The sequence below is a fragment of the Narcine bancroftii genome, chromosome 2, assembly GCF_036971445.1.
Source record: "Narcine bancroftii isolate sNarBan1 chromosome 2, sNarBan1.hap1, whole genome shotgun sequence".
Taxonomy (NCBI): Eukaryota; Metazoa; Chordata; class Chondrichthyes; order Torpediniformes; family Narcinidae; genus Narcine; species Narcine bancroftii.
Genome location: NC_091470.1, coordinates 284,338,617 through 284,355,917, shown reverse-complemented (window position 1 = coordinate 284,355,917; position 17,301 = coordinate 284,338,617). Strand labels below are relative to the sequence as shown.

At 42.5% G+C, this 17,301-nt stretch overlaps 1 long non-coding RNA gene across 1 annotated transcript in view; it reads left to right on the top strand.

Moving 5' to 3' along the window:
• LOC138752708 (uncharacterized) overlaps positions 1-17,301 on the top strand; it is a 34,397-nt gene that overhangs the window by 15,100 nt on the left and 1,996 nt on the right. The window contains exon 2 of the long non-coding RNA XR_011350860.1: positions 13,174-13,249. This is a non-coding gene — a long non-coding RNA (uncharacterized lncRNA). The remainder of the gene's footprint in view (positions 1-13,173; positions 13,250-17,301) is intronic.

Here is a 17,301-nt window from a genome sequence, read left to right as displayed (position 1 = left end):
CCGGTCTGTGTGCAATTACTTCCCCCTTTTTAGGTGGATTGTGTGTCTGCTGCAGCCACACCCTACCAGCAATATTCCTTTTAATTGTTGCAAATCGCAGGTTGACAAAATATATGTGCACACTGAATGCTTGTGCAAAAGTAAATGTGAAATTGTTTCAAGATAATTTTGGCATAGCCGCTCTCATGGCTAATAAAACTGTACTGGTATGTTTTTTGTTAAAACATGTAAACTTGCATACAATTTTTTTAAGGAAAACATAAATCATCTTCTATACATGCAAGCATGATAAAGGAAAAAATTGATGAAACAACATTGACAATAGACAATAGACAATAGGAGCTGGAGTAGGCCCTTCGGCCCATCGAGCCAGCACCGCCATTTTACAGATCATGGCTGATCACTACCATCAGTACCCCTTTCCAGCCTTATCCCCATAACTCTTTGATCAACAGAAGAAACTAAGTTCTAACACAAACATATAGAGGAGAATTCTGCAGCACGAGAGGTGTAAAAAGGATATTGCTACAAATTTAATCCCATTATTTGAGAATACATGTGCCAAATTTGTAAAAACAGAATATTTATTTCTTAGATTGTAAGTATTTTTTTCCAAAGGGATACAACTTTGAATTTCAGCAATGCATGACATGTCTCTGCAATCCAAGATTCATTGTTACTTTTTCTTTTTCTGTCTTTTTATACTTTTTAAAATTTTTCTATTTCTATATTTTTTTTTCTTTTTGGTTGGGAGGTTGGTTGGAAGGAGGGGTTGTGGAGTGGTTTGAAAACCATCATGTAATCAATTTATTCTCTTTTTGATATTTGTATATTATAATAATTGAGGTCACTGCAAGTATGGAATATTAAATAAAATATTTTAAAAAAACACAAGAAACGAACAATTTAAATAGATCTATAACAAAAAAAAAGAAAATAAAAACCTAAAAATTATGTCAATCTACTTCCTCCCTCGGGTGGGGGGGGGGGGGGTGCTGATAATCTATAAATATCTATAAATAAAGGAGATTGTGGATCCGATGGAGATCTCCAGGTATTGGACAGAAAATCTCCAAAGCATTCAAAAGTTCTTAATTTTTCCAATCATATTATTATTCTATGAATGAGGCCCACACCTTTAATATTATGTCAAATTTTCTCCAAACTTAAATAGGATATTACATCATATAACCACTGTGTAGGTGAAGAATCATTTTTCCATTTCAATAAAATTGCTTCTCTGGCACAGTAAAGGCTAAATGTTCCTTCTGAGATACAAATAGAAGTGTCTCTGGGTGACGACAAAAAGCAAACCAAGCAATTAACGGACAAGGATTTATACTAATCCTAAAAATCACTGACAAAGTTTGGAAAATGTCTTTCTGGAATCTTTCGATATTCTGGTACTCCCAACACAAATGGATTAGTGAAGCTTCAAAAATGTTAACACTTTTCACATAGTGGATCAATATTTGCATAAAAACAAGATATTTTAAGATTGGACAAATGTATTTTGTGTATCACCTTGAATATAATAAGCAATGCCTTGTACAAAATGAAGAATCATTAGTAGTTACCAATCTTCATCTGAAAATGTTATGTTCAAATCTCGTTTCCAATCACTCTTAATTCCAGCCACTGAGGCTAATCTCAAATCCAAAAAATTATTATAAATATATGATATTAATCCACCGTGAATAAAGAACCACAAGTTAAAAAATAAATCAAGAATATTAATATTTGAGATTCGTAGGAAATTAGAAAGCATGAACTGAACAAAATGTCCAATTTGTAAATATCTCAAAAATGCCTGTTAGAAAGATTAATTTGGCTGATAATTGTTCAAAAGAGGAAAAATGATCTTGAATAAAAAGATCATTAGAAATTTGGATACCTTATCTATTCTTCTTTGGCTTGGCTTCGCGGACAAAGATTTATGGAGGGGGTAAAGGTCCATGTCAGCTGCAGGCTCGTTTGTGGCTGACAAGTATGATGCGGGACAGACAGACTCGGTTGCAGCGGTTGCAGGGGAAAATTGGTTGGTTGGGATTGGGTGTTGGGTTTTTCCTCCTTTGTCTTTTGTCAGTGAGGTGGGCTCTGCGGTCTTCTTCAAAGGAGGTTGCTGCCCGCCGAACTGTGAGGCGCCAAGATGTACGGTTTGAGGCGATATCAGCCCACTGGCGGTGGTCAATGTGGCAAGTACCAAGAGATTTCTTTAGGCAGTCCTTGTACCTCTTCTTTGGTGCACCTCTGTCACGGTGGCCAGTGGAGAGCTCACCATATAACACGATCTTGGGAAGGCGATGGTCCTCCATTCTGGAGACGTGACCCACCCAGCGCAGCTGGATCTTCAGCAGTGTGGACTTGATGCTGTCGGCCTCTGCCATCTCGAGTACTTCGATGTTAGGGATGAAGTCGCTCCAATGAATGTTGAGGATGGAGCGGAGACAACGCTGGTGGAAGCGTTCAAGGAGCCGTAGGTGATGCCGGTAGAGGACCCATGATTCGGAGCCGAACAGGAGTGTGGGTATGACAACGGCTCTGTATACGCTTATCTTTGTGAGGTTTTTCAGTTGGTTGTTTTTCCAGACTCTTTTGTGTAGTCTTCCAAAGTCGCTATTTGCCTTGGCGAGTCTGTCGTCTATCTCGTTGTCGATCCTTGCATCTGATGAAATGGTGCAGCCGAGATAGGTAAACTGGTTGACCGTTTTGAGTTTTGTGTGCCTGATGGAGATGTGGGGGGGCTGGTAGTCATGGTGGGGAGCTGGCTGATGGAGGACCTCAGTTTTCTTCATGCTGACTTCCAGGCCAAACATTTTGGCAGTTTCCGCAAAACAGGACGTCAAGCGCTGAAGAGCTGGCTCTGAATGGGCAACTAAAGCGGAATCGTCTGCAAAGAGTAGTTCACGGACAAGTTTCTCTTGTGTCTTGGTGTGAGCTTGCAGGCACCTCAGATTGAAGAGACTGCCATCCGTGCGGTACCGGATGTAAACAGTGTCTTCATTGTTGAGGTCTTTCATGGCTTGGTTCAGCATCATGCTGAAGAAGATTGAAAAGAGGGTTGGTGCAAGAATGCAGCCTTGCTTCACGCCATTGTTATTGGAGAAGGGTTCAGAGAGCTCATTGCTGTATCTGACCCGATCTTGATGGTTTTCGTGCAGTTGGATAACCACGTTGAGGAACTTTGGGGGGCATCTGAGGCGCTCTAGTATTTGCCAAAGCCCTTTCCTGCTCACGGTGTCGAAGGCTTTGGTGAGGTCAACAAAGGTGATGTAGAGTCCTTTGTTTTGTTCTCTGCACTTTTCTTGGAGCTGTCTGAGGGCAAAGACCATGACAGTAGATCCTCTGTTTGCACGAAAGCTGCACTGTGATTCTGGGACAATATTCTCGGCGACACTAGGTATTAATCTATTTAGGAGAATCCTAGCGAAGATTTTGCCTGCAATGGAGAGCAGCGTGATTCCCCTGTAGTTTGAGCAGTCTGATTTCTCGCCTTTGTTTTTGTACAGGGTGATGATAATGGCATCACGAAGGTCCTGAGGCAGTTTTCCTTGGTCCCAACAAAGCTTGAAAAACTCATGCAGTTTGACATGCAGAGTTTTGCCGCCAGCCTTCCAGACCTCTGGGGGGATTCCATCCATACCTGCTGCTTTGCCACTTTTCAGTTGTTCAATTGTCTTATATGTCTCATCCCGGGTGAGGACCTCATCCAGCTCTAGCCTTAGGGGCTGTTGAAGGAGCTGGAGCAGGGCGGAATCTTGGACTGAGCGGTTGGCACTGAAAAGAGTTTGGAAGTGTTCTGACCATCGGTTGAGGATGGAGATCTTGTCACTGAGGAGGACTTTGCCATCTGAGCTGCGCAGCGGGCTTTGGACTTGGGGTGAGGGGCCGTACACAGCCTTCAGAGCCTCGTAAAAACCCCTGAAGTCACCAATGTCCGCGCTGAGCTGGGTTCGCTTGGCGAGGCTAGTCCACCACTCATTTTGGATCTCCCGGAGTTTGCGCTGAAGATGGCTGCATGAGCGACGGAAGGCTTGTTTCTTCTCAAGCCAGGACGGCTTTGTAAGGTGAGCCTGATGGGCAGCTCGCTTCTTTGCCAGCAGCTCCTGGATTTCCTGGCTGTTATCGTCGAACCAGTCCTTGTTTTTCCTGGAGGAGAAGCCCAGTACCTCTTCCTTGAAACCTACGTCCAGCAGAGACGGCTGAAAAAAATGGTTATCTATAATGGGACCAGCCAGAGAAAAACTGTTAAGTCCAAAACTTTTCCAAAATTGAGCCCACATTCTTAACCTATTTCTCTTTATAAAATTATATCTCAATTTAGAAAAGGAAAAAAGGTTTAAAAAAATCCTAAAATTGCTAACATAGAAGTTTTTTTGGAAGAACTCAGTTCCATTTCTACCCAAGAGGGGCCATTCGCTGATTTATCCAAATGTAATGATAAAAGTAAGTTACATATGTTAATCACCCAATAATAAAATCTAAAATCTGGAAGTGATAATCCTCCATTCCTTGTAGCCTTTTGAAGATGAGCTTTATTTATACATGTTTTTTTTTTCCCCTGCCATACATAAAAAGAAATAACTGAGTCTACTGAGATTAAAAAAAAAGATTTAGGAATAAAAATTGGTAAAGTTTGAAAGAGATAGAAATTTATGTAAAATGCTCATTTTAATTGAATTAATATGGCCCATCATTGGAATAAATAAGGGTGACCAACCCAGTAATAATAGTTTAATCTTAATGAGTAATACCAAAAAAAATTCTTTTATTAAATTTTTGTAACTTTTTGTAATTGTAATTCCTAAATATTGGAATTGATCTTTCACTATTTTAAACAGAAAATTAGAATAACCTGCAGTGAAGCTTCAAAAATGTTACACCTTTTAATGATAAAAGATCACTCATGTAAATTTAATTTATAGCCCAAAAACTGGCCAAACTGATCAAAGTTTATACTTTTGATATAGAAACTTCAGTATTTGAAATCAAAAGTGGTATATCATCTGCATAAAGCGATACTTGATGTTCAATTTCACATCTAATTATACCTTTAAATTCCCTACATTATCAGTGAAAAACAGCTAATGGTTGCAGTACTATATCAAAAGCAAAGGACTTAACTCTGTCTTGTTCATCTATTAAGACAAAACATTTTTGATTGTTGTAGGTCAAAGTGAATTAATGCCCTGAGGCATGAATACAATAATTTAATCCCTTTAACAAAGTCTGGACCAAAATTAAATTTTCTAAGATAGCAAATAGATACTCCCATTTCACCTGATCAAATGCTTTTTCAGCATCTAATGAGAGAACACATTTTATCACTGGGGTGGAGGGTAAATATAGAATATTCAATTTTCGATGCATGTTATGGTAAGAAAGGCGATTTTTAATAAAACCAGTTTGGTCATGTCTATAATAATTGGTAGACACATCTCATCTGTTATATAATTTGCCTGAAAAAATAATAAAATGCTCTTGTATCTAAAATACTATATTGAAGATCAAACAGAATATTTTGATTTATTAATATTGAGACTCCTCTAACTCAAGCCTCAGAACATGAATGAAAATATTGTCCCTTCCATCTAAACTTAACTTATCCTTATCTGGATTCCTTATATGAGTTTCTTGAAAAAGACTATCAGTTTTGGCATGTTTTAATAAAATACAAGTAGGATTGCATTCTATGTAGTAAAATATTTAGTTAAGATTTTATTCTATACTTTGAATTACTTCATTCAGAAACAGTTAGTTAAGAGACTATTTTCAATAGGTATAATTGTTAATTACTACATTAATAATTAAACTTTTGTACGGACATTAATTTCCTTTGTGCTCTGGTAGCAAAACGTGCGCATGCATGCACGCACAGCTTAGGGGGAACAGTGCTTACCGGGCTCCGCAGGATCCTGTTGGTCGACCTTCTCTGTTCTCTGTAGGTCTGAAGAGGCTAAATGTTGTGAAAGTGGGAACCCCTCCCGTGCAGTGGGGCACAAGTACAACTTCTTGCAGAACTCTGAGCTACCCCTTCAACATGTTGTCCGGTGTTAGCATGCACAGCTTTTGTTTGAGGAGACCATTCATCCTTTTTAATTGGACCACCCTCTATGGGTGGTAGAGGATGTGCAGCAACCATAAGATATCAGCCTCCACCACCCAATTCTGCATTTTGGCCCCCATAAAGTGTGAGCCCTGATCAGATTGTACCTCCCGCAGGACTCCATGAATAGAAGAGACTCAGATGATGTTGTCTTGGTAGGCCATCTCACAGGGTACTGCCACCAAGACACTAGAGTAAGTGTCCACAATCATCAGGACAAAGCTCTTTTCCTTTTGGCATGGGAGAGGGCTGACATAATCTATTAGGCAGACTTGGCCTGCTCCCTTGCCGTGACATATACACCCCAATGCACACATTGGCCAGCCTCGCAGTTTTATCTGCTGATAGGTGGCACAATTATCCATTGCTCATCATGAATAAGAGCCACCCATAAGGCCTTCATCCACTGTTGTGTGCTGTTGGACCCCAGGTGGCTGCTATTTCTATGTACCCATGCTACAAGGGCACTGGAACCTGTAATGTCAGAGAGGGTGGAGGCTGAGCATGTTTGTTTTTCATGGTCCACTGGAGCATTACATGCTGACTCTGCCATATCCCTTTTGGTATGTTGCATCCATATGAGCACCCTCTGCCCAGCCTGCTCCCAAATGTACTTCCAGTACTGCTAGCCCCAAAGCGGGTGGCCATGTTATGCCAGCAGGCTATCCACACCACCATCCCATTCACAATTATTCATGAGTGTATAGAATAAGAGTGGAGCTGTCATTTCTTTAATTGTGAGTGTTACCACAGCCAATTCTGTGAGCTACTTTTCATAGCTGCCTTCTGTCCTTCCAATTACTCAAGCTGCATGTAAACCACACCTGTTGCTGTCCCCTATCAAGGGAGTAGAACAGCTGAACCAGGATATAGGAGAGGAATATACATCAGGGACCTTGGGAAGGGGGACTTCACTCTTGGGGAGGGACATGACCCCCTCTGCCCAGTCTGTGATGTACCAATTCCATTTTACAATGGAGGACCTCTGAATGCCACTCTCTTTTTTGGTGCTATCGGTGGACTTGCACCATTGCATGATGGGCAGGCAAGGCCAGGGTATTACTGTCTCAGTGGCTATTTGATTCTCTGTGGTGAGGAGCGCAAGATAGCACACCAAGCGCTGGTGTTCAAAAGGGCTGTAGCAGGAGGTGGGCTCAGGGAGGGTTGCAGTCCAGAAGCTGAGTGAAAATCTGTGGCCATTAATTTTCTGCCAGAGACTCCACTCGGCCATCGTGGCAGTGGTGGAAACTTTGTTCAAAGGGGCCTGATGGGTGGCTAGGAGCAATGTATACTCAATGGCCTGCTTATCTGTGTCAAATGCCATCTGCTACTTGGGAGGCCAGTGGACAGTGGCTTTTTTTAAAAAACTTGAGACTGCATAAAGTGGGGGTAGCAGTATGGGGAGATGGGGAATGTGCTGTCAACAGTAGCCTAAAAGGCCAACAAATCTCTGGGTCTCAGCTTTATTGCTGGGCACTACAGTGTTTAAAATTTTATTCTTTGCCACCTGAAGAATGTCCCACTGTCCTCAGCACCATTGAATACCTAGGAAGAAACATTACACCTTCTCTGGGTTGACTGCCCAGCCACATGAGCAGAGCCCTGAGATCAAGGGCTCTAGTGCTTGTTCCATGATCTCTTCAGTGGCAACCTGGAGGAGTACATCTTCGATGCAATGGGTGACAACATCAGGAGAAGGGCAATATTTTTTTCATTAGGCTTATTAATCCATGGCAGAGTGTGGGGCTGTGAATGTATCCCCAAGTCAGCTAACAGAAGGTGAATAGGGGGCCCCCACGCACACCCCCTACTCCCTACCCCCCACTCCCAACCATCCCTACCCCCCACCCCCAAGGTAAAGGCAAATGGGTCCTGTGAAGAAGGTCTCAAGAAGATGGAAAAGAATGTGCTGGTGATGTCCACCACAGCATATCAGCACTTGGTGTCCCTGACCCTGATGTCCTCTACCAAGGTGATATATCAGTATTGGCAGCAGGGGTGTGGTGGGGACTTTTAGTCCTTTTATAGTCTATTGCTGTGTACCACATGCTGTTCTTCATAGACAGGCCAGACGGATAGTTTCAGGGCTCACAATGGGTCTGATTACTCCCTCACAGAGTAAAGCTTCAATTGCTTCCGTGATCTCTTCAGTGCCTCCTAGCACCCGAATGTGCTGGGTGCAGAACACCTGGTAGGGGAGACACCTGAGAGGTGGGGGAATGATCACCGGAGTCCGTTTGGCAGCTCCAACCATGATGGCTGCCAGGGCAACCCCAAAGGTCAGTTTTCCCCTTATTGGCACACATTCACTGTCCCTTGAGCACATTCATGCCAAGAATGCACTTGGGGAAGGCTGCCACGAGGATGGGATCAAGACAGAGAGGCTCACCACCTATGGTGTGATTTCTCTGGTGAGAATCAATTCTCCCTAGTCCCTCTAAGAACTCTAGGTCCCCTCCACCCATCTGGGTTCCCTGGGTTAATAGATTGCTTGGCCCCAGAATCATTCAGAACTATCCAGCATTGAGTGTACAACCACTGGGATGAATGGCCTTGGGACACTGTCAGGTCAGGAACACTAAAGCGATCTGCTGGGAACACTGGCCTTAATCCTATGGGATAGGGTCTTCTGGAGTGACTTTTGGAGATAATCTTTGCCCTGAGGGCATCAACCATTCACGTCCCCATCCCCCAACCACATGTCACCCTCTCCTCCATGCATGGTCATGGCCCTTATCTTAATGGGGGCTTACCAGCCAGATTGGTGGGCCATCTACAGCTGCCACACTTTGACCAATCAGCAGGAAGCCTGTCTATTTGGCCTCCAGGCACCCAGGCAATGCCCAGGCAGTGTCCAGTGCCTCCTGCAGGGACCCAAAGTGATGATGCAGGGACTCGATCTGCTCATCCTTCTGAGCACCCTGGTTTTTTTAAATTCTGAGTGATATCCCATTGGCACCTCAGCGGGGACATCAACAACAATAAGGCTCCCCCACAACTCCCCCTGGCTTTGGGAAAATCTAATTCCTCCTGGTGGGAGGCCACATGGTGCCCAATATTTTCCCTGCAGGGGTCCAGCCAATCAACCCAGTCAACAGGTATTGCATGGCCCACCAGCCAAGCCACTATCTTACTGAACCCCTGGTTATCTTTTGTCCACCTGGGGATCCTAATTTATTTCTCCAGTGTTCTCCTACAACTTGCAGGTCACCCCCTGCTACTCCCATTCATGCACGCACGCACGCACGCACGCACGCACGCACGCACGCACGCACGCACGCACGCACGCACGCACGCACGCACGCACGCACGCACGCACGCACGCACGCACGCACAGTGACTGAGCAGGTGTCTGGCCAAGACTCCTGGAAATCCATTTGCAACACCAATTGTTACATGAAATTTAAGTCATTTTCAATGGTTTCACAGAGAAGCGAGTCCAGACACAGATTAACAAATTATCTTTATTGTACACAAAGGGAAATTGTAACAGGGAAGACACAAAGCAATACTTAAAGTAGCATAGGCATTCACATTGGTCAGTCTCACACACACACACACAAATATATGGTTATTAACACAGTCTTATAAGACAGGGAATTCAACACACCCACCTGGTTCCCTGTACCAACAAGGTGCAGCACAACACTAAGTATTCCAAACAACACCACAGTCTTGCTCTCAGTGAAGTACATACTTTACCAATGACTCCTCCAGCAATGTCCACAGTTTGCAACATGTTGTAGAGCAGCATTTGTTGCAAAGAGCAAAGAGACTGGATGGGTGCACACAGTGGGCTTTTGAAGTGTAGTAAGCTGTGGAATCCTGCCCAGTAATCAGTAGGTGATTTAAAAGGGCCAATGGACAGGTGCACTAATGGGTGGGCAGAGTCCAACCTTGATTGGCACGTAATGTGACTTCCAGCTAGATCCCAGGTGGAGAGGTCACATGACCCTCTACAATCCACATTCCCTCCAAGTTCCTGACAGAGAAGCCACATGACCCTCCTCGATCCACTCTACAAATGTTCAGCCAGAAGAAGAGTGAGTCATTTATCTCAGCTTCCTCCTGAGACTCCTTCATGCCAGAAGTCAATCTTTAGCCAATTCTATTTGCTTTGTATGATATACAAAAATTATACCATATAGGTGGCATTGCAAGTGCAATGTTATTACAGCTCCAGTGACCCAGGTTCAAATCCAGCACTGTACGTAAGGAGTTTGCATGTTCATTCCCCCCCCCCCCTCCCGTGTCCTCATGGGTTTCCTCCAGGTGCTCCTGTTTTCTCCCACCTTCTGAAACCATATGGGATGGTAGGTTTCTTGGTGTAATTCAGTGGCATGGGCTCATGAGGTGGAAGGCCCAGTAACCATGCTGTATCTCTCAATTAAAATTAAAAAAAACATTGAAATAATGGAGAATGGCCAATACAGAAAAGGCAACACCTCAGCAGCTCTTCACTTCTGAATGAGCTACCAAAGACAGCACAAATCCATTCCAGTTTACACCGGTCTCATTCAAATATCAGCAAAGTGCTGGAAAACATCAACAGCAGTGCTATCAAGCAACATTTAGTTTTGGTTACTACAAAATCTTTGGTCCACTCCTGATTCCAGCATCTACAGCTATTGTGTTTCTAAGTTCTGCAAAGCTCGAGTTTCCTTTGTCACTAACATTACGTGTGTATTGGATGTTGTGAGCAGATTCCCTACCAGTAAACATAAAATAGCTGAATCCAACTGCAGCAGTTCAGGTATATACAGTATGAATAATTGGAAGGTCAGTTTACATAGACAGCATTTAGATGACTGCCAACCATTGCCTCAGAACCTTAGCCAAACCCATTCAATTTTTATTTCAAAGACCATTCAAAATGATCCTCAAAAACACTCCTTGTGAGTCGATTGAACGTTACTTGAATTAAGGTTAAAGATACCTGCTGCAAAAAAATGAACAGCTGGAGGAATTCAACAGGTCGAGCAACATCTGAAGAAGCAAAAGAATTGTCAGTGTTTTGGGTTGAGACCCTGTTGCTAATTCAGTTAATTATGATATAGTCTAATTTCATTCATTTTGGAAATTTCTGACTTAGTAAGAAGTTATAGTTTTCCAAGAAAAAGACTTTGAAGGTCATGAAATTGACATTCTCCAAATTGAGGCCAAGCCCAGAGAAAACAGTTGGGATTTTTGACCAAGTGGACCAAGTGTTTCTCATTCAGCAAACTGAAATGCTTAACTTCACAGGGAGTAGTTATTTAAGGCATATCATATTGTCACTGTCAGAGAGACAGAAAACTGCTGGTGACAGATCATGTTTTGTTATATTTCCATTTCATTAATATCAGTGGAAAAGACATTCAGGTGATGTACATAATGGGTAGGGATAACATTGAAAGTGAAAATCAGCCTGCAATAGCGTGATCACTTGATTTCTGGTCTGAAATGTTTAGATGTGATCCTGCTTGTACATTACGAGAGAGTCAGAGGAGGGGTGACCGTCTTGTTTGGAGAGGTGTGTGCTAGAGTTTAGAAGAATTTTAAAAGGGTCCTGAGGGCAAAGGGTTAAGCAGAGTGTTGATTTGTGGGTGAGTAATTGGGTAATTAAGATAATTGACAGAGACAAATAAAAGGAAGGGTAGCTGAAGAGGATTAGCCCGTGTAGAGAAGCCCAGGGTAGTAGTGGTGCTTTGAAGAGCTTGCTAATGGAGAGATAAGACTGGTAAGGTTCTTTAATAAATTTAATGAACTTAGGAGTGGGAAATGGAGGCAGTGGTTAGGGCAGTCCAGTGCACTGGATGTGGGAAGTCAGAGACAGCATGTTTGTTCCTGCAAAAAGTGCATCCAACTGCAACTCCTGAAAAACTGAGTTGGGGAATTGGAGGAACTGTGGATCTTGAGGGAGGCAGAGGTAGCGATAGACAGGAGCTTCAGGGAGGTCATCACCCCTAAAAGTTAGGAGACAGGTGACTGTCAAGACAGGCAAGGGGAAGAGACAAAGAGAAGAGCACCCCTGTGGCTATTACCCCTCAACAAGTATACTATTTTAGATAATATTGGAAGGATGTCCTACCAGGAACATGTTGAGGTTATCATGGGGGGCTGGAGGGGGAGAGAAAGAGTAGGGTAATAGTGATTGGGGACTTGTTGGTTAGACAAGTGGATAGGAGGTCTATGAATGAGGTTGAGACTCCTGGATGGTTTACTGCCTCCCAGATGCCAAGGTCAGGGATATCTTTGATCGAGTTCATAGTGTTCAGGAGGGGGAGGGCAAGCAGCCAGATGCTATTGTCCAGATGGAGACCAATGCCATAAATAGGAGTAAGGATGAGGTTGTGAAGAGGGAATGTAAGGGATTTAAGAATGATGTTAAAAAGCAGGACTTCAGGGGTTGTAATCTCAGGATTGCTGCCTGTGTCGTGCACCAGAGAGGATAGGAAGAGCAGATTGTGGCAGATACATGTGTGGCTGAAGAGTTGGGGCAAGGGGCAGGGATTCAGATTTGTGGATCATTGTTATCTCTTCTGAGGAAGGTCTGACCTGTACAAAAAGGGTAGGCTGCACCTGAACTGGAGGAGGACCAATATCCTGGCAGGTAGGTTTGCTAGAGTTGGTGGGGAGGGTTTAAACTAGTTTGGTGGGGCAGAGGGGGAGGGTAGGAATCAGAATGTGAGGGCAGAAAATGGGGAAGAAGGACAAAAGCATAAAGCTATGTGCTCTGAGTTGGTGAGGAAGGACAGGGAGGGGACAAAACATAAATGTAGCCAGTTAGAGGGGTTGAATTCAATGAAATTCAATCGCAAAGCTCAATGTTCAAATCAGTTTCTCCCCCCCCCCTCCCAAATGAATAACAAAAGAGCATGGTATTGAACATTGGAGAGAGAAATTACATGTTTTGCTGTAAGCTTACAAATCCTTTTTCAAGGCTTCCTTAGATGACTTCCCTCAGTTCTCAAATTGTGGTTTTAACCCTTCATTAACTTGTGAGGCATATGCCTTTAATACAGCTCTCCTGGTTGGTCTCTGCTGGTCCAACTGAAGTTCTGCTGCTATTCTTTCTCTCTGCACAGCTCGACCCAACTACATCACAAGTCAGAGTTCCCAGCAGAATTCCATCCCTCATGAAGACAGACCACAATCCAAAAGGTCAGTCCATGATCCATAACACCTTGATTGTGAAACAAGTCTTATGAGGCAAGGTTAGCAGAGCTGGGACCGTTCACTTTGGAGTGTGGAAGCATGAGAAGAGACTTGATAGAGGTCTACAAAATTATGAGGCATAGATAGGATGGACAACCAGCACCTGTTTCCTAGGGCTAGATCAGCAAACACCAGAGGACATCTGTAGAACATTAAGAGAGGGAAGTTTAGGGGATGTCAGGAGGGTAAGTTTTTTTTAAACACAGTTGTGCATTGCCAGGGATGGTGGTGAAAGCTGAAACACTGGGGGCATTTAAGAGACTCCTAAACAGACATGGATGAAAGAAAAAGAGGGTTATAGTGTAGGGAGGGTTTAGTACATTTTTTAGGAAGTGATATATGGGTCAGCGCAACATTGAGGGCCAAAGGGCTTGCACGTGCTTTATTGTTCTATAATAGTGTGAGGTCTGTCTATTTGAGATGTGCCTTGGGATATGATCCTAATGAGTGAAATTTTAAAATATTTCCATTTGCTCTGAAATATTCTCTGTATTAACCATTTTTTACCCTAGATGATCATGGTAAATGTCCCTAGTGAATTGTTTTTGTAGTTTTTTTAAAGCTTTGTCTACTTCAAAGCAATCTCAAAATATAAAGCAGTGTGCCTACAATTGACTTCATTTCCTTATTGCGTTCCTGAATCTGTGACTCAATGAATGGTCATATATTTACCTCACTAGGTATTTGAGTTATACCAAGTTCAGTGATGAGCATCAGTTATTAAAGTCAGATGCTAATGACAAAATAAAGTTCCTGACTAAATCAAAATCCATCTGACCACCTGCAATTAGTTTTAACTATTTACTTTAAAAGTTAGAGCTTTGACGTATTTTTCAACCCTAAATATCAACCCTACGAATCAAGCTCAGTTACTCCTGATTCCACTGAGTGCAGCTGTCACAACTGTTGTGGACAATTATGTCCTCACCCAATCATTCTGGGTTTTCCCCAACCAGAATCCCTGGATGAACAATGAAATCCAGAAGTTGCTGAGAGCCAGATCATAGGCATTTGAGTCTTGAGCTCCAGAACACAAGGACCAGGTGTGACCTACAAAAAGGCATCTTCTAGGTGAAATGGAAATTCTGGATGAAAATAGAAGCGATGAAGGACATACGACAGCTGTGGCAGGGTCTAAATGACATAACCTGCTACAAAACCAAATCTGGTGGAGTAGTAGATAGCAACACTTCATTCCCAGATTAATTAAATGTCTTCAGTGCCCAGTTTGATCACCAGCTCAAGGAATAACAGCTACACACCTCCATGACCCCTGGATCTTCTACTGTTAGCATTGGAGGATAACATGAGGGCTACCTTTGGGAGATTGAATCAAAGGAAAGCATTCACTCCATTTAGAGTACCCAGCCAAGTACTAAATCCCTGTGCTAATCAACTTGCCAATCTATTCACAAATATCTTCCAAGATCACATTCCAGCAGGGCATGGTACCCACATGTTTCAAACATGCCTCAATTGTACCTGTGTCCAAGAAGTGTGTAGTAACCTGACTAAATGAGGACCAATCAGTGGCACTCGCATCCACTGATAATGTTTTGAGAAGCTGGTGTTGAAGCCTATCTGCTCTATTTGACCAGTGACATGGATCTGTTCCAATTTGCCTACTGCAACAACAGGTCTCTGATGAATCCCATCTCACTGACTCTACACAAAGCCTTGGAACACCTGGACAGCAAAAACGTGTATCAGGATGCTCTTTATAGATTACATTTTGGCATTCAATGCTATAATCCCTTCAAAATTGATTGGAAAACCTGAGCCTCAATATTGCACTCTGCAATGGGATCCTGGGTTTCCTCACCTTCAGATCACAATCAGTGAGGATTGGGTAAGAACATCTCCTTCACAATCTCCATCAGAACCGGAGCACCAAAAGGCTGCACCTTTACTTGCTCTACTGTTCAATTCGCTCTACACATGACTGGCTTAATACCACTATAACACCATATTCAAATTTGATGACGATGCCAGGGTAGTGGGTGGTAGAAAAACAGCATCAATTTAAGTCGGCATACAAGAGGGAGAATGAAAACTTGACTAGTTCTAGCCTAGCACTCAATGTCGCCAAGACTTAAGAGCTGATTGTAGATTTTAGGATCATGAGGGATCAGGTGGAGAGGATAAGCAAATTTAAATTCCTGCAAATCACTATCTCAGAGGACATTTCCTGGACCCAAAACACAAATGTCAGGATTTTGTGGAGATTTATTATGAAATCAAAAACCTTGGCAAACTTGTACAGATGTGCAAAGTATGGTGACCAGCTGCATCATAGCATGGTATGATGCTTTCCAACACAACTGAGCAGAAAGTCCTGTAAAAAGTTATGGTCAGACATCATATGCAAAACTCTCTCTAACAATGAAACTATCTAGATGGATCACTGCCATCAGCAAATAGCAGCAATCAAGAACCTATGTCACTCAGGACAGGTTCTGTACCCGTTGCTACCATTGGGGAGAAAAGGTATAGGTGCCACAAAACCCATAACACCATATACTCTCCACCATCTGCCTCCTAAACGACAAATTCAATTAAAGGTTCATTTGAAGATTCTTACTTTGCACATTATGTATTATTGAATATTTTCTGTATTGAACTGTTTTTTTATATTTCCTTCTTTATTTAAATTTCTCTTTTGTGTAGTTGTTTCAAAGTCTATTTTGCAGGCTCTCTAAAGTTTTGTTCCTACATTTGAGCAGTGATGATCCAGATTTTGCTTGCTGTACCCTGCTGCTCACACTTGCTGCACGAGTTCCCCATTCCCAAACATCCCCCATCCCGCAACTTCACTTCTCAAAGAGTGATTTCAAATTGTCTGAGTCGAACAAAGAGGCTTTGAGATTGGATGCAAACTGGGTGACCTGGGCTAGCTGGAGAAGGCTCCATCCTATCAGAAACACCAGCTCAGCCATCCATCACAGACATCAATATTTCTGAACAGAACCAACTGGAGAACCTTAAAACATTTTGCAAATACTTTTTCGAGAAACATGCTGTCTTTCAACTTCATTGCAATGGAGAAATTGCCGTCAGAACTCAGCTGGAAGATGCAGGACTTTCGCAGCAAATTCAAGACCAACATTTTATTAGACACAGCACCTATATTTTTTTATCACCTTTCTACCTTTAAAGATTATAATTTTATGGCTGGAAACCATTTGTTTCTTTGGATTAAAAGCAACATTTATGTGAATATTGGTTACTGGATTAAACTAGGCTTCATTGTGGAACTAATGTTTTTTTTTTCATTTTTATGATGGAGAAATCAAGTCTCATTCTTTTTTGTTTTACTTACTTTCATCATTGCTTTCTTTTGCACTTAAATTGGCACTGAAATTTTATTATCTTAACCATAGCAACTGCAGGAAGCTGTATTTTGAGGCACAGTTGGGTACCTGGAAAACCTGAGTGGCAGACAATATGTATTGCAATTCATTTGCATTCATTTTTTGTAAGTCTTTCACATGAAAGGGATATTTTCAAAGTAATTTTAAACCTTCAAGTTAGAAAATTTGATGCATGCTCTGATGGCCCCTTGCCAAATTAACAGAAGAGAGTAAATCTCTTCAAGCGAATGTTGGTCAACAATTCATTATCAATGTTAATGATATTATTTCTATTCTGGTCAGAGTAAGCTATAATACAAAACAGACAATTCCTGAGTAGTACACTTGAAAACATATTGTGCCCCATGAGATCCTACAGTGCAGGAAATCCAGAGTAGCCTTTCTGCATTAAATTCTGCACGAGAGGATCTCCATTTTACCGCTGAATACATCCATGAAATATTCTACAGCTGTGATTATCTGAAATGTCTGCCTTCTTTCACAAATGTCGCAGCCCTCACCTGCATCCCCTCCATATCTTGCTCATCTGCCCTGGCCCCCTCTGCCCCCAGATGCAATGAACACAGGATTCTCCTTGTCTGATACTTACAACAGGATCCCACCATCAGACAAATCTTCTCCTCTCCT